The sequence below is a fragment of the Muntiacus reevesi genome, chromosome 20, assembly GCF_963930625.1.
Source record: "Muntiacus reevesi chromosome 20, mMunRee1.1, whole genome shotgun sequence".
In the NCBI taxonomy this organism is placed as follows: domain Eukaryota; kingdom Metazoa; phylum Chordata; class Mammalia; order Artiodactyla; family Cervidae; genus Muntiacus; species Muntiacus reevesi.
This window is the reverse complement of record NC_089268.1, coordinates 12,364,219-12,386,321: the sequence shown is the minus strand read 5'-3', so window position 1 is coordinate 12,386,321 and position 22,103 is coordinate 12,364,219. Positions and strand designations below refer to the sequence as shown.

At 39.2% G+C, this 22,103-nt stretch overlaps 1 protein-coding gene across 2 annotated transcripts in view; it reads right to left on the bottom strand.

Moving 5' to 3' along the window:
- Positions 1 to 18,519, bottom strand: part of KCTD20 (potassium channel tetramerization domain containing 20) — a 37,977-nt gene extending 19,458 nt beyond the window's left edge. For both annotated transcript variants that reach the window (XM_065912488.1, XM_065912489.1), the window contains exon 1: positions 18,366 to 18,519. The gene's annotated coding sequence lies outside the window, so the exon portion shown is untranslated. The remainder of the gene's footprint in view (positions 1 to 18,365) is intronic.
- Positions 18,520 to 22,103: the final 3,584 nt, after the last annotated feature.

Sequence of the window (22,103 nt, the reverse complement as noted above, 5' to 3'; positions counted from 1 at the left end):
AGCTTTGCCTAAATCACAACTGCAGCTAAGAAGCAGGGAAAGATTCCAAATCTAGGTCTTTTGATTCCCATATTCTTTTCATCTAATCATACCGCTTCCCCCAAATCATCCTGCCTTTCATCCAGTAATGATTCTAGAAGTTTTTCCTTCTATAGCTTGTCAGAAATTAAAGAGAAAATCAGTAGTTTCCAGGGTCATTGTTGGCTGTAGTTCTTATCAAATAGGAGTTATAGTCATAATGCAAGAATCCTGTGATAGAAAGATTATATTTTTCCATAAATAAAATAGCATCAGTGTTTCACTGCTTATAAAAGCAATCTATGCTCAATAAAAAAAGTCAATTAGAAAGATATAAATACTTTAAAAATCAAAGCTGTGGTAAAATACATGCACATATATCTTTGGGCACATATTCCATTATATCCTTAGAATAAACTCCTAGAAATAAAATTGCTATGGAAAAAGGTAAATAAGTTTTGATGTATACTGTCAGACTGTCCTTTATAAACAGCAATTTATACTCCTTCTGGCAGCATGGAACATCCAATCTCCAGAACTCTGGCTAACAGTATATCAATCTTCCTCATCTTTGCTAGTTAGAGTGAAATATGATAGCTCATTTTAGCATGGTCATTTAAAAGTCATTCATTCTCTTTAAAATTTTAAAGATCACTGCTTTACAATATTGGGCTGGCTTCTGCCATACATCAACATAAACCAGCCAGAGGTATACACATATCCCCTCCCTCTTGGACTTCCCTCCCACCTCCCACCCCATCCCACCCCTCTAGGTTGTCACAAAGCAAAAAGGATTCAATTTCATCAACACTTGGAAATTTTCACCTTGAAGAGCCTTAAAAGATTTCAGTAGGCAGGGGAAAAAAATCCCATGCTGGGTAAACACTGGGTAATAGTGATTTATTCATGTCAAGTTTGTCAGGCTTGATGAGAATCACTGGATGTTTCCATGGCTTGCTCTCATCTCCCTGGAAGTATAAATGACAAGGTGTGATGACAAGACCACCCACTTGATTGAGGCAAAGCGGTCTCTGGCTTTGGTGTTGTTACTATTGATAATTAAGCCTCACCACCAAGAAAATGTTCTTTAAGCGTCAGTGTTTTCATCCATAAAAATGGAATGATATCAGCCACTACAAAGCTAGATAATCTTTTCTCAATTAAGATGTATGGGGGAAAAAAAGCATGAAGTGCTATACAAAAGCAAGAGACACATTTGTTATATGAATCTCCCTTATACAACTGCTTAGTTACCATTTTTTGGGCTCTTTAAGCACATCACACCCATCCTCCACTTTTGAATATACTTTTTATGTTCTACTGTATAGTCCTACTGATTTCAGCTACATTTCTCTTTCTGATTCAGCAAAATGACACATGGTACTGCTTTGGGGGCTTCCCTAGGGGCTCAGCAGAAAAGAATCCCCCTGTAATGCAGGAGATGTGGGTTTGATCCCCAGGTTGGGAAGATCCCCTAGGGAAGAAAATGGCAACCCATTCTAGTATTCTTGCCTGGGAAATCCCATGGACATGGGAGGAGCCTGGCAGTCTATAGCCCATGGAGTTGCAAGAGTTGGACATGACAGAGATTAAACTACTACTACTTTCAGAATTCTCTGAATTATTTTTTGCCTCAGTTGCCTAACTTGCCTTTTGAACCTGACCTTTTGTGTCTTTCCACTTTCCCCTCAGGAATTTGTTATTGTTTAGTTGCTAAATCCTGTCCAACTCTTTGTGACCCCATGGACTACAGCCCACCAGGCTCCTCTGTCCATGGGATTTCCCAGGCAAGAATACTGGATTGGGTTGCCATTTCCTTCTCCAGGGGATCTCCTCCACCCAGGGACTGAACTGTTGTCTCGTACCATTGGCAGGCAGATTCTTTACCGCTGAGCCAGCAGGGAAGCCCAGTTAGTACAGATCTAACAAAATCCAAATGGCTAACCAAAATAACTGCCTTAATACATTCTGAAGAGTCTGTTTTTTCCCACACTGATTTGAGATGGCACTTTAATCAAATACTAACATAATTTATGCTTGGTCTGGTTTTTAAACTCTGTTTCACTGATTAATCTTATTTGTCAATACAATGTCTAATTTAACAATCTTGATATCATTTCTCTATGTCATTTATCTAGAATTTCTAGAATGGTTTAAAGTTGTCAACAGGGAAATTTTTTCTTTAATCTTTAAAATTATATCTTAACCACTCATTTTTTTCCTGCAGTGACTGCTAGTTTAGAATTATGAAGTTTCATAAAGCATTAAATTTAATGGAGATGGCAGTTGCACGCATACCAGTTTATTACTCATAATGTAGCCTTGTTTGCTGTCTTACTATATGGACGTAAAAATTTGCTTTACCTAAAAATATTACTGCCATAGTTCATTCCAATGAAATATTTTTTAAATGTGTGGATAATTAGAAGTATTAATACTAGAGCATTTTTGCTATTTATTTTTAAGAGTGTTTAATCAAGTTTTTAATTCAAAGTGAAAATGTTTATTTCAGCTATTTTAATATACATAAATACATTATATACTTTAAAGATGGGTTAGGTTAATATTGCAGCTATAATAGAATACTTTTCTGTGCAAGATTTTGCTTTTCTTGAATACTGGTCAAGGTTCATACACCTGCCTTTTTTTTTCTTGGGTATCATCAGACTTTTTTTTCATTTATTTTTATTAGTTGGAGGCTAATTACTTTACAACAGTGTAGTGGTTTTTGCCATACATTGACATGAATCAGCCATGGAGTTACATGTGTTCCCCATCCCGATCCCCTCTCCCGCCTCCCTCCGCATCCCATCCCTCTGGGTCTTCCCAGTGCACCAGCCCTGAGCACCTGTCTCATGCATCCAACCTGGGCTGGTGATCTGTTTCACCCTTGATAATATACATGTTTTGATGCTGTTCTCTCTGAACATCCCACCCTCGCCTTCTCCCACAGAGTCCCAAAGTCTGTTCTGTACATCTGTGTCTCTTTGTTTTGCATATTGGGTTATCATTACTATCTTTTAAAATTCCATATATATGCATTAGTATACTGTACTGGTCTTTATTTTTCTGGCTTACTTCACTCTGTGTAATGGGCTCCAGTTTCATCCATCTCATTAGAACTAATTCAAATGAATTCTTTTTAATGGCTGAGTAATATTCCATGGTGTATATGTACCACAGCTTCCTTATCCATTCGTCTGCTGATGGGCATCTAGGTTGCTTCCATGTCCTGGCTATTATAAACAGTGCTGCGATGAACATTGGGGTGCACTTGTCTCTTTCAGATCTGGTTTCCTTGGTGTGTATGCCCAGGAGTGGGATTGCTGGATCATATGGCAGTTCTATTTCCAGTTTTTTAAGGAATCTCCACACTGTTCTCCATAGCGGCTGTACTAGTTTGCATTCCTACCAACAGTGTAAGAGGGTTCCCTTTTCTCCACACCCTCTCCAGCATTTATTGCTTGTAGACTTTTGGATAGCAGCCATCCTGACTAGCGTGTAATGGTACCTCGTTGTGGTTTTGATTTGCATTTCTCTGATAATGAGTGATGTTGAGCATCTTTTCATGTGTTTGTTAGCCATCTGTATGTCTCCTTTGGAGAAATGTCTGTTTCGTTCTTTGGTCCATTTTTTGATTGGGTCATTTATTTTTCTGGAATTGAGCTGCAGGAGCTGCTTGTATATTTTTGAGATTAATCCTTTGTTTGTTGCTTCGTTTGCTATTATTTTCTCCCAATCTGAGGGCTGTCTTTTCACCTTGCTTACAGTTTCCTTTGTTGTGCAAAAGCTTTTAAGTTTAATGAGGTCCCATTTGTGTATTACCTGCCTTTTGTATATACTCTTCCTGTGGGTCTAAGCAACTGTATAATTAGTCCCTGGTAAAGATCAATTCCCTTCCCCTAACTCCTTTCTCGGTTTTTCTCCTTCTCAAAGAACTAATGCTATGACATGTCCTCCTGTTTCCCACACCACTTCCTCACTAAGTCTCAAACTAAGGGAAGCTACATTTAGTCACAAGCTACCCTGCTTCCCGTATTTACCAGCAAGCGCTCTGGAACCCACACCGCCTGGTTTGGCTCTTGATTCCACCACGTACTAGCTGTGTGAATCTAGGGACACGACAGACGTTTCTGAGAATCAATTTTCTCATCTCTACATCAATATCTACTTGGAAGACCTGTTTTAGGGATTATGGATACTTCAGCTAAAGCAATCTATGGCTTGTATAAACACTAAAAACAAAAATGTTAGCCATTATTACTTTTTATATACTCAAAACCAGCTTCAAGCCTATAAAAATCTTCAAAGACCTTATTTTTTAAATCTCTAACTGTTTCTTCTTTCGTGCATTAACCCTAACCTCAACCTTCATTCATTATCTCAATTTCAATACCAAAACCTCTCAATTATCCAATTAAAAAAATCATCTTAGCATTAAAAAAAAAAAAAAGGTACACATTTAGAGTTATAAGATAAATAAGTACTGGAGATGTACAACATGATACAGATAATTAACACTGCTTTCTTTACCTTACCTATGAAGGTCCTTAAGGGAGTAAATCCTAAGAGTTCTTATCACAAGGGAAAAAACTCTTTTTTTCTATTTTTGTAATGTTTCTATAGGAGATTTATGTTCACTAAACCTACTGTCATCATATGTATCTCTGGGTATCTGTATATTTATAGAGATCAAGAACTAGAGTCCTTATATTTGCAGAGGTAATAAAACTCAACTATGATATCACTGTTAACTCAATTCCAAACATTAGCTGGTAACAATCATGTCATTTCTATAAACCAAACCTGTAGTTTTAGAATTAAAAACTATACATCTTTCTAATGGACCTTTTGTACTGACTAAGTGCTTTTATCAGCTAGGTTTCTTCTTTTTTTAAGTCTCTCAAAACCATGGAGAAGTTTCTGGTAGTCTCTTCAGATTATCAGCAGATTAGTCCCAACATGTGTGTTATAGTCAGCATATATTTACCAAAACCTACTGTGTGGAAGGCACACCGCACTGTGCGCCAGCACTGAGCAACACAGATGACTGAGCCACGTTCTCAAGGGTCGGCCCTAGGCTCCCCCAGAGTAGGTGGGGCTATGTGAAAAAGACAAGCAACTCTAGGTAATAAATACAGAACAGGGGGTTCAAACCAGTGGTTCCAGATTCTCGGGCCTAGTCTTACAGTGCGTCTGGAATTTGTAATTAAAAATTAAAAAGTCAACTTCTTAGGCAGCTCTTATGTGGCACTCAGGTTTAGGGATTATAAAATTAACACAAAAGTTGGGAAAGCAAATCACCTCTAGACAGTGTGGTTGGGAAAAGGAAGTCTTCATATGAGATAAAATCTGAGCTGGGCTCTGAAGCAAAGATTTTCTCCTCAACTTTTTATTTTGAAACTTTTCAAATCTACAGCAAATTGAAAAAATCATTACAACCAGTAAAATCTTATATATCCTTCAGATTTACCAATGATCATCTGCTCCTCTACCACACAAGTTTTTCTGAATCACTTAAAATTTAACATTACAACACTTAACCCGAGTTACTCTAGCAAGCACGTTCTGAGAATGAGAACATTCTCTTAACACACAGCAGTATCGCTCTCACATTTAAGAAAATGAATGTTTGTATAATACTAATATATAATCAATAATCAAGTTTACTCAATTGGCCTACTATTTCCCTGCATAATCTTTTTTGGGATCCATAATTCAATCAAGGCTCATTCCTTATATTTGGCTGTTCTTTTTTTTTTTAATTAATTAATTAATTTATTTTTTATTAGTTGGAGGCTAATTACTTCACAACATTTCAGTGGGTTTTGTCATACATTGACATGAATCAGCCATATAGTTACACGTATTCCCCATCCCGATCCCCCCTCCCACCTCCCTCTCCACCCGACTCCTCTGGGTCTTCCCAGTGCACCAGGCTCGAGCACCTGTCTCATGCATCCCACCTGGGCTGGTGATCTGCTTCATCATAGATAATATACATGCTGTTCTTTCGAAACATCCCACCCTCACCTTCTCCCACAGAGTTCAAAAGTCTGTTCTGTACTTCTGTGTCTCTTTTTCTTTTTTGCATATAGGGTTATCGTTAATCTTTCATATTCTGCACCCTGCTGTCCCTACCCCCACAATTTGGGGGACTGTTGTTTTACATGAAATTGACTTTTTTTTTAAAAGTCAAGAGAAGGGAACCCTCCTACACTGTTGGTGGGAATATAAATTAGCGCAGCCAACTACGAAAAACAGTATGGAGGCTCCTTCAACTAAAAACAGAGTTATCATATGATCTAGCAATCCCACTCCTGAGCATATATCCAGAAAAGACAAAAACACTAATTCAAAAACACACACACACCCCAATGTTCACAGCAGCACTCTGTACAATAGCAAAGACACGAGAACCAAGGGCCCATCAACAGATGACTGGTTTAAGAAAATACGATATATAGATACACACACACACACACACAGAATACTACTCAGTCATAAAAAAGAGTGAAATATTACCATCTGCAGCAACACAGAGGACAGACCTAGAGAATTTCATACTAAGTCAGAGAAAGACAATGATGATACCACTTACATGTGGAATCTGAAAAATAATACAAATGAACCTATATACAAAACAGAAATAGACTGCCAGACGTGGAAAACAAACTTTGGTTATCGAAGTGGAAAGTGACAAATTAGGAGGACAGGATTAACAAATACAAACTACTATACATAAAATAGATAAGCAACAAGGATTCACTATCTAACACATAACTACATTCAATAGCTGATAATAATCAAATGGAAAATAATCTGAAAAAATACATAACTGAATCACTTTGCTGTGCACTAATATTATAAATCAACTATACTTCAATAAAAATAAAAATTATTTTAAATTAAAAAGTCTAGGTTAGTTCTAACATCCATCTCGTTGTTTCCATGTGATGAGGTACAAGTTAAATTTTCTTTAAACAAGAATACAGTTGTGTCCTTCAAACTGTCATCACATCAGAGGCACCTAATGCCAGGCTACCCCACTACAGGGAATGTCTGATTATGTGGTTAAAGCGGTGACAACAGGCCTTTCTATTGTAAAGAGAGATCTGATATCCTATCTCCCAATAACTTTTCACCCAGTGGTTTCAGCATCTATTGATGATTCTTGCCCGAACCAATTTTAATATTTGGGACTACAAAATGATGACTTTCTAATTTTATCATTCTTCCTACATTTACTGTCTAGCATTCTTCTGTTAAATAGAACTACTACTTCACTCTCCCTTTATCTTCCTTTTTAAGTATAATTATGAACTCAAAGATTTATTTTAATCTAATGTATTAAAATGATCTATTACCATCTTTCTTTTTTTTTTAACTTCTCCAGTTATGGGTTCAAATTATCCCAGGTATGGCTAGTGGGATTCCCTTCAAGCCTTCATCTGTCATTTAAACATAATTCTACTGGTTTTTTGAGGCTACTTCCTATATAAGTTTTCTAAGCTCATCTTTCACCATCTCTGACTCTGACTTACAATCAGCCAATTCTCCAGAAGCCTTGCTTCTTTTTAGTGGACAAAAGCATTTATAAATCAAGATCTGATCACCAGGTGTCTTATCTATTGGGGTGTCAGTCTACTGAAATGGTTTAGAAGCAAACCTGAAGATTTTTTAAAACACAAACTGATATTTTCACCTCAGATTTGACATTATGGTTTTTCTTTACTTATTTTATCTTAGTACTATATCTTTTCTCTCACAATGAAAATCTTGGTTCATAATTCAGTTTTAAAACTATAATATTAATGTTACTAACATTTAAACCCACTAAGTTTAAGTGTCTTTTGGGGGCTAATTTTTTTTGTCCTTGAATTACATTTCACTAGGGATGTAGAGTCAGCATACTATGTATATTTTTAGTTATATTATTTTATTCTGTATGTCCTGTAATCTAGGTTCATTTTTGTTTTTTAATCATTCAGTTATAGCTTATTTTTCATTATTTTAATTTTTGATTATGTAAAACATTTACAAGGTTCAAGTTAGTGTTACAAAAAAGGAATGCTCAGAGATGTCTCTCCCTTCCCCTTCATTATTTTCCTATCTATTCCCTACACATAACTACTTTTATTAATTTGTTTATCCTTTGTGTTTCTCTTTATAGATAATGTGTGTACATACATATAAATTCTTAATTCTTCTGTTTCTCATACAAAAGATAGAATACCATATCCAGTTCTGTACTTTGCTATTTTTCTTTATATCTCAAATTCACCCCACACGAGTGACTAGAAATCTTCCTCATTCTTTTAATTTTAATACTCAACTCTTAGATGTTAATAGGTAGAACTTTAGTTAATTAACTTTAGTTAATAGGTAGAACCTTTTAACATGCTCTTTTTTGTTTTAGTACTTCAACTGCCTACCAAGCCAATCTTAAAGTACTCAAAAAACCTTCATAAATCCTTAAACTTAGATTCATTAATTTATCTGAAGAAGTTTTTAAATACCGCAACCCCTTTCAAGATGCAAAGTTTTCTTACATCCTTAAATAACCAAATCTAAACCCAATTACTCAAGAACACATTTTACATTAGAATCACTAATTAATCAGTTGAGATTCAATATGCCAAATTACCACAGTCCATCTTAAGTCTAACTTTTGTTGATTTTAACATATATCATCTGCTACATGTTATTCTAAGTACTTTAAAAATGTCATTGAAATTAATACTAACAAAAAACCTTTATGAAGTAGCTGCTATTATTATCCTCATTTACAGATGAGGAAACTGAGAAATAAAGAAGTTAGAAGTTCTCACAGTCACACAGCTAATAAATAGTACAGCTAGGCTTCAAACACAGGCTTCTGGCTTCAGAGTCAAACCATGGTACCCTTAAACTGTGTTATCTCTGCCTATCGGAGATTTACTTCTGACTTACTTCATGAATTCTATGTTAAGTTTCCCAAGTTTGGAGATATGATCTCAAGTCAAAGATATGGAGCCAAGACATATCACCTTTCTGTGCCAGTAATGAACACTCCTAGCACCTTTTCTGTTTAAATAGTTGCTTCGAAACAACCTCTAAATCAATTAACTCCAGACAGCGGTTGATTTTACAGTCTTGAGTTCCTGAGTTCAGTTTAAGACCTTACTTAATTCTGCTATAACTCTCAACTTTATTATCTAAAAACAGAGTAGATCAAATTCTGTAATTTCCACACAGGGTGCTTCTATCTTTTGATGGATTCAACTAGTTATGCTCATTCTCATGACAACTTTAAGCTAGGAACAATCCAAGGTATATAACAGGAAGAGACACTGAAGTTAAGATTACTTAATGCAAACTTCCAGGAAATTTCCAAGAGCTATACTATTAGCAGTAATGTCTTAAAACAGTACAAGGGAGTACAATTTTTAAATTTTTAAATGTATTATTCAATATAGTAGGCCATTTGATAAGAAAGGCTGAGTTCTTGTACAGCAAGATCTGAAGGTCTTAGAGGACAGATCTGTGAAGCAGTACTGCAGCAATAGAACAAATGCTGAAAATTCTGGAGACAATCCACAGTCACTGTATCAGAAGATGATTCAAGGACCAGTATTAATCAGTGTTGAAAGTTTTCACTGACATACCAAAAATGAGGGCAATGGAGATAATGTAACACATGCACACAAACATACAAACACAATTATTATCCTAATCCTAAGACAACTGACATTGACTAAGACATCAATCTAATAACAGTGATTCAAGAAAGTACTATCATATTAATACACACATGATTTTAAGACATGGCCTGACTTAAAAAATATTAAAATGTGAACTAAAGAATTGTGGCAGATGTTAGTTTAATGCTTTCTTGGTACCTAAACTAAGTTTTACTTCATTTTTTATATTAAATGTCTTTTCTTTTATAAAATAATGGTGACAAAAAATGATAGTTAGGTGTTTTGTTTTTAAATGCTGGTCACCTGATGATGGGCTAGTTTTACCCCCATAATCATAAATCTCAAAAAAACCTGGGGTCCAAATCACCTTCCATCTAGGACTACAAAAACACTACTAGTTCAGTCCAGTCTAGCTAAAAATATTCCAAAATAAAGAATCTCTTGCTTATTATTAGCTCACCCTATTGTTGGCCACTAATGCTTGGGGGTAAAAATTTTTTTTCCCTTTGTGCCAAGCTGAAGTCTGCCTTCCTCCCTGCTCCCACCTTGACTTCCATGCACTGGTAAGTCCTATCGCCTAGAATAATGCATCCATCAGAATGGGATGGGTGAAACCAAAAAAGGAAAAAAAAAAAAAAACACAAAAAACCCACATCCGTTTGAAGGCATCAGACAACTAGCAAGAGAGCCAAGACTGTGCAGGAGCTGTGATGGTCAGTTTTATATGGCAACGCACAGGCTACAGTCCTAGTTATTCAGTCAAACGCTAATCTAGCTATTACTGTATTTAATCATTTTAGGTTAAATAAGGAAGATTATCCTAGATAATGTGGGTGAGCCTGACCCAACCAATTCCAAGGCTTTAAGAGCAGAACTGAGGTTCTCTGAGGAAGAAAAAATTTGACCAGAATGCTGCTTCAACTCCTGCCCAGAGTCCCAAGCCTGCCCTTTCCGATGTCCTAGTCCAACCTCCACATGGCATATACTAACACCCTTCAACAGATAGCTTCATATATGTGTGCCTGTATTTATATACAAATAGATGACATGGATTATTTTGATGGTATATAAATAATACATAGAACCATAATACACAATTAAAACAATCCTTTAGAGAAAAATTCCAGGACCAAGTGGCTTAACTAGCAAATTCTTCCACATCTTTTTTTTTTCCTTCCACATCTTTAAAGGAAGAAATTATATCAATCTTATCAATATAAACTCTTCCAGAGAACAGAAAAAGAGGGCATACATCCCAATTCATTTTCTGAGGCCAGCATGTAACACTGGCTCAAAACGTCACTAGGCCATTACCAAAAAGCATGATGGACCACTTTTCCTCATAAGCACAAAAATCCTATACAAATTATTTTTTTAAAAAATCAGACACCCCCCCCCCCCAAAAAAAAATCAAACCCAGATACATAAAAAAGGATAATACATTATTACAAAGGTTGGCTTAACATTCTAAAAATTAATTCATCACATGAAAAGACTAAAAAATGTTTTATAACTAAAATAGCATGAAATAGTATTGACAAACTAGATTTTAAAAAGGCAAGTTGAAACAATCTAGTCATAGAAAAAGATTAAAAATATTAATATTCTTCCTTAACTACAGGCTTATTATATGAGATTTTTCAAAAACTGTTTTATTGAATATGCCAAAGTCTCTAAAATGAATGTGTTAACTACTTTTAAAATGAGAAAAAAAAAAAGAAAACATACCTCTAAAAACAGGGAACTCTTCAAGAAAATGGTGGAATTTTTTAAAAAAATCTTAGAATACTTTAAATTTTTAAAGTTTAAGAAGTGACATATCACTACTTAAGAGATCTTGACATTTTTTCCCATCTAGATTCAAGAAGAAATATTAGGAATACCAGACAAATTAGGAATTTAGGTTAAATACATGAAACAGTTTCTCAAGCAGATTAAGCAATAGGATGACAGAATAATCTTGACAGCTTTAAATTCAACACAAGAACTTAATGTGGAGGCGTGATACGGTTCTTAGGGTACTCAAGAGCAAGTTCTAAGGAACAGGTGGAAGGTAGGAAGGTGGAAGGAAGGAACAGGTGAGTAGGCACAGGATAAAGGATGATGTTCAAGTCCCAAGGCAGAGGACGCTCAACGATAAGGACAACAGAACGTTCAGATTGTGTTAGCTGCTCAGTCGTGTCCAACTCTCTGTGAGCCCATGGACTGTAGCCCACCAGGTTCCTCTGGAATTCTCCATGGAATTCTCCAGGCAAGAATACTGGAGTGGGTTGCCATTTCCTTCTCCAGGGGCTCTCACCTACCCAGGGATCAAACCCAGGTCTCCTGCACTGCAGGCAGAGTCTTTACTGACTGAGCCACCAGGGCCAGATTACCTGGCATTTAAATTACCTAGCATTTAATTCCCTAAACAGACTGTTAGGAGCCAAATTAAATCGTGTTTCCCTAAAAATCTGTATGTTGAAGTCTGTTACCCTAAATCCTCAGAATGTGACCTTTAAAGAGGTGGTGGCTCTTTAAAAGAGTGGACATGACTGAGCGACTAACACTTTTCAAGATTAAACAAAGTCATTGAAGTGAAGTCTCTCAGTCGTGTCCGACTCTTTGCAACCCCATGGACTGCAGCCTCCCAGGCTCCTCCGTCCATGGGGTTTTCCAGGCAAGAGTACTGGAGGGGGTTGCCATTTCCTTCTCCAGGGGATCTTCCCGACTCAGGGATTGAACCCAGGTCTCCTGCATTGCAGGCAGACACTTTACCCTCTAAGCCACCAGGGAAGCCCTGACGAAGTGGGCCCTAATCCAGTACAACTGGTGTCCTTTTAAGCAGAGATGAGGACAAGAGAGGCACAGAGGGAAGACAGACCATGTGAAGACACAGGGAGAAAGCAGCCACCTACAAGCGAAGGAGCAAGTCCTAAGAAGACACCAACCTCACCAACACCTTGAACTTGAGCTTCCAGCCTCCAGAAATTCTACTGTTTAAGCCACACAGTTTGTGGTACTTTGTTATGACAGTCCCAGCAAACTAATACCGGAGAAGGCAATGGCACCCCACTCCAGTACTCTTGCCTGGAAAATCCCATGGATGGAGGAGCCTGGTAGGCTGCGGTCCATGGGGTTGCTGAGAGTCGGACACGACTGAGCAACTTCACTTTCACGCATTAGAGAAGGAAATGGCAACCCACTCCAGGGTTCTTGCCTGGAGAATCCCAGGGATGGGGGAGCCTGGTCTATGGGGTCGCACAGAGTCAGACACGACTGAAGTGACTTAGCAGAAGCAGCAGCAAATTAATACACAGATATAACTGCAGAAATTAAAATGTTATCCTTTCCCACCAAAAGCAGTTTAAGGCAAATACAATGAAGGAGTCTTACACATGGTTTTAAGGTATATACTGTGGCCTTCCTATAGAAGTATAGATCATTGGTTGTTTTATTTTAAGAGAGTTGAACTTTCTATAGTAACCTTAACCAGATCATGTCACAGATCTTTCTACTACACCCCAGGGCTTTCCAAAATTTTAGTAAGCCCTGCCTCCCCCATGTTACAGTAAGAAGAGAGATAAAGTTTAATTTATACCTACACTATAAAAGCCTTAACATTTCAACACTCAAAAGGACAATCTAAATCTAAAGAAAATACAACAGTATCTTATTTTTTAAAAACCAATTAACAGTCAGCATCTCCTGAGAACTCACAATAATCAGGTGCAGAACAAAGCATTTTACCTGAATTAAATCAATCCTAATAACCCTCTGAGGTAGTTACTATTACAACCTCTATTTCAGAGAAAGAAACTGATGACTATCCAAGCTAGTAAATGAAAGAACTAGGATTTAAACTCAGGAAAAACTGGCTCCAAAGCCCACATTCTTAACCACTGCCCAGCGAAGAATAAGGAGGGCACTATTGAGCATAAATATTAGTTGATGGAGTCAAAGTTTGAATGCTGGCTCAGCCACTTACAAGGTTTATGACTTTGGGCAAACTCAAGGCTATGGTTTTTCCAGTGGTCATGTGGATGTGAGAGTTGGACTATAAAGAAAGCTGAGTGCCGAAGAAAGGATACCTTTGAACTACGGTGTTGGAGAAGACCCTTGAGAGTCCCTTGAACTGCAAGAAGATCCAACCAGTCCATCCTAAAGGAGATCAGTCCTGGGTGTTCATTAGATGGACTGATGCTGAAGCTGAAACTCCAATACTTTGGCCACCTCATGCAAAGAGTTGACTCATTGGAAAAGACCCTAATGCTGGGAGGGATTGGGGGCAGGAGGAGAAGGGGATGACAGAGGATGAGATGGCTGGATGGCATCACCAACTTGATGGACATAAGTCTGGATAAATTCTGGGAGTTGGTGATGGACAGGGAGGCCTGGCGTGCTGCAGTTCACGGACATGACTGAGCGACTGAACTGAACTGAAGCTCTTTATGTCTTAGATTCGTTGGCTATAAAATGGAGGTAATTAAATGAGAAATGTAGACACGTTGAGTGAAGTGTCTGGTACAAAACAATGTCTACTAATTAATCGGGTACATAACAATGTCTACTAATCAATCTGGTACACAACAATGTTTACTAATTAGTAAGTCCGTATTATTTCTTTTTTTGGCCACACCCCAGTGTGAGATGAATCTTAAGTTTCCCCACCAGCGATGAAACCCTCACTCCCTGCTGGGGAAGTGAAGAGTCTTAACCACTGGACTGCCAGCAAAGTTCCAAATCCTTACTATTTCTAATTCTACTTTCATGACTATACAAGAACAATCCAAAAACGTCTACTTTGGGGACTCTAAAAAAAATAGCACGGGGTTCTTTCATCTGTACTTCTTTCATTCCTACCATTCCAGAAATGCATATACTATTCCAATAATCTCATTTTCTCCTAAGAGGTATACGGAATCAGATTAGCAGTTAGATCAGTCTTACTTTCTGTCTCCAACAGAGATACCTCATAATTTGAGTAAGGACAACAGTATAGTTACATGACAAGTTCAAAAAATTCTGGATTTTGCTCAAACATCCAACATTTAATAAAAATTCAATGTACTTATCTTAACCTTTACTGAATTTAAAAAAATACCAACTTCATAACATTTCTTACAAGATAACTCTTTGCTCATTATTTCAAGGTTCAGAATTCCTTATTTTAGTATTCCCACTCTTCCTGATTTATGTGTTTAGAACATACTCTTCTTCCACTCCATTTTTCCAAATACTGCTTTTGTATTCATGTGAAAGTCTCAGTTTTCTTCATCTACTTATAACTGAATTTCTCTAAACCTTTTCCATTTTTGAAGCATTTGTCTTGAGATGATTTAGTGGGAAGAACACTGGGCTAGGAGCCAGGGGTCCTCACTCTGCCATCTCATCTCTTAGATTCCTCATCTTAAAAGGCAAGAGGCAGGGGGAAAAAAAGCAAGAGGACTGCACCATATAAATTTTTAATAGGTTCCCTTATATCTCTAAGCCTCATAGTTCCATGACTCTAGGTCTTCCCACTAGAAATCATTCAGCATTCCAACAATTTCCCTACACTTTTTACTCCAGTTAGACAAGGAAGGTTAGGCATGTACAGATTCAAGGGCAGAGGAAGACGTGATAATCAGGAAGCCCAGGGTTATAGAAGGAAAGACAACAGTATTTTGTGAATCAACGAAAATAGGTTAGTAAGAAAATCGAGACACTAAGAAGAAACCAAAGACAAAAAAAATGTCAGAAAACAACACAGCCTAACTCTAACCTCGTCCCTATACATCTATTAATATTTGAAGGGCTAAGAAACAGAAAAAGCTTTTGGCAGCTGAGGTTACCCAGCCTTCATATTTGCCTCAAGGGAGCAATGCAACTCTGTGACATCTTTGTAATGGTGTTGCTAAAATGGCCTACTACAAAACAGGCATTACTGGGGTATCTGATGACTGAATTAATGTTCAGATGAACTGAAAGCCCTCATAAATGCTACTGGTACTGCTACATAACAGGAAGTCTGAGTTCAAGGCCATGGGAATTACACAGCATTAGCTGTCCTGTTTCTAAAGGGAAGAAGACTGAAATTAGTTGGGAGGGGGGAGATTTAGCCTAATGGCATTTCTAATGAGCTGATGATATTGGAAGCAGGCCCCTAAAAGATAAAAGGACAGATTAACAGGCACAGACTATCTCCAAGGCAGGCTTCCAATGTGGGGCTAGTGGTAAAGAACCTACCTGCCAATGCAGGAGACATCAGAGAAGCAGGTTCGATCCCTGGGTTGGGAAGATCCCCTAGAAGGCACGGCAACCCATTCCAGTATTCTTGCCTGGAGAATCCCATGAACAAGAGGAGCCTGGCGGGTTATGGCCCATCGGGTCACAGAGTTGGACATGACTGAAGCAACTTAGCACACAGTACGCATCTCTAAGGCATCAGAATATCTATTTCCTATCCCAATGTCCTGGTAGCTCAGACGGTAAAGAATCCGCCTGAAATTTGGGAGACCTGGGTTTGATCCCTGGGTTGGAAAGATCCCCTTGAGAAGAAAGAGCTACCCACTCCAGTATTCTGGCCTGGAGAATTCCATGGACTATATAGTCCATGGGGTCGCAAAGAGTCAGACACGACTGAATGACTTTCACTCACTCACCCTGATGGCAGAGTCCAAGAAAGCACTCTTTAGTTTCCTTCCAGAGACTCAGAACTTCTTGGCTTATCATTGGTTAGGTGGCAAAGGAGAATAAAAATCAACAAAACGATAAGGAAGTTGGCCAGTTCTAAAAATTCTCAGGCCAGTCTATTTTGCTGTTTCGCTAAGTGTGGTCCCTGGATCATCAATAACAGACATAGAAAGCGGGTGCTTGCTTAACATGCAGACTCAGGACCCATCACTGATTTCCAGAATCAAATTTCTGAGAGTAGTACAAAAAAAACCCACATGAGTTACCACTGCACACCTCTCAGAATGGCTATCATCAAAAAGAACACAAACAAATGTTGGCAAGGATGTGGAGAAAAGAAAATCTTCTTACACTACCGGTCGGAATGTAAATTGGTACACCCACTATGGAAAACAGTATGGAAGTTTCTCAAAAACGAAAATCAGATCTACTACGTGACCCAGCAATTCCACTCCTGGCTATACATCTGAAAAAAACAACAAAATCACTAATTGGAAAAGATACATGTACCCTAATGTTCACAGCAGCATAATTTACAATTGCTAAGATATGGAAGGAGCCTAAATGTCAATCAACAGATGAATGGATAAAGAGGTAGTAAATATATGCCATGGACTAATACTCAACTAAAAATGAAAAACAAAATTTTGCCATTTGCAACAACATGGATGGACTCGGAGGGCTTTATGCTAAGTGAAAAGTCTGACAGAGAAAGATAAATACTGTATGGTATCACTGATATGTGGAATGTAAAAAAAAATACAACCAACATGTAACAAAAAAGAAGCCAACTCATAGATATAGAGAAAAAACTAGTGATCACAGGGTAGCAGTGGGGTAACCAAGGGGTGGGGAGTGGGAAGTACAAACTACCAGGTGTAAGACAGGTTCAAGGATGTACAGTACAACACAGGAAATCTAGCCAATATTTTGTAATAACTGCAAGTGGAAAGTAATCTTTAAAATTATATAAACAATTTTAATATATACAAAAAAATAGGGAGATGGGTATTTACATTTTCAAGGCGCAAATTCATGTTTAACAACTGTCCCAGACTTTGCAGGGAGGGTGAGAATAAGTTGAGGATGAAGCTCTTTTGACTGGATTCATCAAATTCAGCTGCGATAACAACACTGTTTGGGGACCATTAAAAACTCTTAATTTCTCAGGTAACAGCTGCTGCTAGTTGTTTAACAGCTAACAGGGGGACAATTAAAGGGCCTGAAAAATGCATTTTCATAACCCGGTTTAACAGTTCATTGCCGCCTGTTTATCTTGTTAGTTTATTCAATGGTTTTTCGTTTAAAAATAAATCGGGATCAATCCCGGAATTTTCAGAAAGAATCACAAACTCCAAAAGAGAAGAGATTTTTTTTGAAAAGTGCAGAACTAATCAAACTGAAGACACTCAACGCCATAAAAAGTAAGGTTTTATTTAAAAGAAAATTACCAGTTCAGTCTCCCCCAGCTCTTCAGCACCGATGAAAGCTGGTAATTTGTGGGTGGCAGAGAAGGAAGACTTTGAAGAAGGGGTGCAAAGAGCGAGAAGTCCGACCCAACTACCTAATTTTTAGTGAATTCAATAAATTGACAGAAAAAAAAAACAAAACAAAACCACGTAGGCAAATGTTTTATAAATAAACACTCCCGGGCTCTCATTATTTCTCCTTTGGGATAAAAACACCAAGGCCTGCAGGAAAGTTAAGTTATACTTCAGCTGTCCCCCGACTGTGTAGACGTATGTCCACGCAAAGCGACCCCCCCCCCCCCCCCTTCTTCCCCGGATTACCAGGTTTTACCCTCAGCACGGAAACCGGCGCCTGGAACCCGTTTGCCTCGAGATGACTGCAGCGCCGCGGCCTTTCGATGGGGGTACGACCCGGAGGGCTGCCGCCCGAGCGCCGTCCTGAGGAGCGGGTTCCCTTACCCCCCGACACAAAGGCACCTCCCGGGGCCAGGCCCGCCGCCGCCGCACTCGCCCCGCCGGCTCTTCGCGTCGGACCACTTACCTGACGCTCCCGCCGCGCTCCGGAGCCCGGGGCCCGAATCCGCCCGGGAGGCGCGCGCGCTCACGGCGCCGCCAGCAGCAGCCGCGGGGACCGGCAGTGCCGCAGGGCGCGCACCCCGCACCCCCCTGCCCCGGCCCGCGCGGCCACGCGGCTGAGTCACCCAGCGCTTCACGTTAAGAGTCCCCCTCGCCGCGCAGGGCACGCCGGGAAGGCCGGGCTCCCGCCCGCCCCCTGGGCCGCAGGCCACCGGGTGTCCTCTTTCCTTCCGGACACGCCCCACGGCGCCAGGGAGGGCGCTCCCCCACTTGCACAGCCACGAGAGGTCAATTTTTGAGCTGCGGATGCCCTGTTTCAATTATTTAAAGTCTGAAACGGATAAGTTAGTAGTTACCTGAATTGCGAAATAAGCGCGCGCAGCCCCGGGACAGCCAACGCGTGAGTGTGAAAGTCGCTCAGTCGTGTCCGACTCTTTCTTGGGCCTATACAGTCCCTGGGATTCTCCGGTTCTGAATACTAGAGTGGGCAGCCGGTCCCTTCCCCAGGGGACCTTCCCAAACCCGGGGGTCGAACCCAGGACAGCCAATACTTTTAGAAAATTGTGGAGCCCGGATTTTTACATACATCTGGAAGGAGAAGTTTATAAGAATAATGGAGTTCCTTAAAAACGTTTTGCTTGTAAATCCCTATACTGGATATGCATTCTGACCCAAAGGAGGGTGAAAAGCTCCACGTTTTTCTCAAATCTTGAGTTTAATGAAACTACATACTATGGCAAACAAAGCTGAATTACAAATTTTTAATCACCCTGAAGCAAATTATTGGAAAATTGTGTTATGACTAAAATACTTCAACACAAAAAATCTATGTATACCCAGTGACCTATAAAGCATATAAAAGGACAGAAATAGCGTCAGCCCTTTCTGTCCTGCTCTCTACTTAGTGCATGCTGTGTGCTTCAAGTCGCTTGGGTCATGTCCGAGTCTGCGACCCCATGGACTATACAGCCCGCCAGGCTCCTCTGACCGTGGGATTATGCAGGCAAGAATACTGCAGCTGCCCCCCCCCCCCAAAAAAAGAATACTGTAGTGGGTTCCCATGCTCTACACTTTTAAAAGTTAATAGAAGTTATTATGCAAAGTATTGTTTTAAAAACCAATTAATAATAGCACGATTTCTTAAATTTTGAGTGCACTTTTTTGTTACTTAAGAGTCTTAAGAACTAGTTTAGGATTAGAGTTGCAATGGAAGAAATAAGAGAAAATATCTCATTCCAGTAGCTTGCAGTGGTTGCTGGATACCTGTATACCAAAACTGCCTCATTAAGGGCAACGACTTTAAAAAATTGAAGCTATAGTTTGTTCATTATAATTTTATCTTAGAGGTGTAGAGAGGATCATTACCGAATTCTCTTCTTTCGTTTCACTTATAATGACTGTAAAGCATCCAGCATTGTGTTTGACATTCAAAAAACTAAGATCATGGCATCCGGTTCCATCACTTCAGGGCAAATAGAAGGGGGGAATGTTGAAGCAGTGACAGATTTTATTTTCTTGGGCTCCAAAATCACTGCGGAGGGTGAGTGCAACCATGAAATTAAAAGATGTTTGCTCCTTGGAAGGAAAGCTATGATAAACCTAGACAGCATGTTAAAAAGCAGAGACTATACTTTGCCAACAAAGGTCCGTCTAGTCAAAGCTACGGTTTTTCCAGTAGTCATATACAGATGTGAGAGTTAGACCATAAAGAAGGCTGAGCACCAAAGATGCTTTTGAATTGTGGTGTTGAAGAAGATTCTTGAGAAACCCTTGGACAGCAAGGAGATCAAACCAGTCAATCCTAAAGGAAATCAACCCTGAAAATTCATTGGAAGGACTGATGCTGAAGCTGAAGCTCCAGTACTTTGGCCACCTGAAGCGAAGAGCTGACTCATTGGAAAAGACCTTGATGGTGGGAGTGATTGAAGGCAAAAGGAGAAGAGGGTGGCAGAGAATGAGGTGGTTAGATAGCATCACCAACTCAGTGGACATGAATTTGAGCAAACTCTAGGACATAGTGAAGGACAGAGGAGCCTGGCATGCTGCAGTCCCCTGGCAATGAGGTCGCACAGAGTTGGGCACGACTTAGCAACTGAACAACTGTGTTTGAATCAGGATGGGCTAGGTTATAGTACTGCACTAGTCACCCGTAGGTCAGGTGACTCTACAGGGCAGCTCACCTCCACGTGGTGGCTCATCATTTCCAGCTGCTTCCGTCTCTGGCTCTGCCAACCCAACATGAGGTTCCACATCAGAGATGGCAGAGGAGCTAGACTGGAGGATCCTGCAGAGGCTTTTCTTTGCCTCCTCCGGATATGTTCCTTTCATTTCCGCTGACCTTTCATTGGCCTGAGCTAGTCACATGGCCAAACCTGACTGACTCCAAGGCTGGGAGATACAACTTCCTGTGTGCTGGGGAAAAGGAATAAGAAAAAAAGATTTGGTAAACACAGCATTGTCTCTCTCACAATGTTCAATAGTAAAGATAAATATAAACCAATTTGAAAGTGTTACAGGATCCAGGCTTTACAACCAGAGTAACATAGAGAATTGTTCAAACTAAAGCCTTTATTTCCACTTCTATAAAGTACAGTGTTATGTCTGCTGACTTAAAAAAAAAAATCACAACCTAAAAGTTCAGGGTTATATTTTACTTGGTGAGAAGTTTTAGGACTTGAAACCCAGGAGACAGCAAGCATCTCAAGTAACCCTGAGATGTGAGGGTTACTGCTGATCGAGGAGGTGAGGGAGAGGAGCCAGGTTATACAGTGTTTGCAACAAAGGGCAGGCAGTCTGAACATCAAATGATTATTGTTAATTAAAGAAAACCAAATATTCCAAGTTAAGGAATTTAGCACTTTTCTATGTATGGGAAGATGCAAGAGTCTGGGCTTATTGAAATCATTCCTTTTATATGCACCTCAGCATCTGGGGCTAGTATCCAAGGTTTACACACATTGAGCTTCCTTTTCTCAGGGCTCATTGTGGGAAGTGGCCATTGTGTGATGGCTGCTAGACAGCAGGTATTCTCCTTCCTGAGTGTCCTCCAAGCTCACTGACTTACGCTGGAGGGCTGCAATTGCTGATTACTGTGACATCCTTGTTTACTGATATGGCAAGAAATATTTCACTTCTCATGTCCTTTGAGTGAAAAGAAAGAACTTTTTGATGTTCATGTAAGACAGTTCCTGAAACAAATTCTCCCTTTCTGGAAAGGTTTCTCTCAGCAAATTTGTAATATATTACAAAAATCTGGCCCTAGCATTGGAGAATTAGGCTAACTATTGTGTCCTTTAATTAGGAGTTAAGAGTAAATTATTCTATTTTTGCTTCTAATTTCATATACTGTTAATGAGTGTCCATGGGGGTCACAGAGAGTCAGACATGATTGAGCAAGTAAACAACAACAAAAACAAATTTCATATAATGAATAGCAAGTCAGATCTGATGTTTTGGGGGTAAGACATTAAGGAGATGGAGTATGAAAACTGTATGGTCACAGAAAGCTGATTTTTATCAATTTATTTCTAATTTAATGAGTCTCCAAAACCTGAATCTCTCAGATGTGTTTGTATCTGGAGCTGAAACCTTTCTAAGGTCAAATTGGCAGACCAGAAATTTTCTTTTTTTTTTAGACCAGAAATTTTCAATTGTCACAATGGCCAATTCAAAAGGCAATACAGTTTATTTGATTGTGTTATTT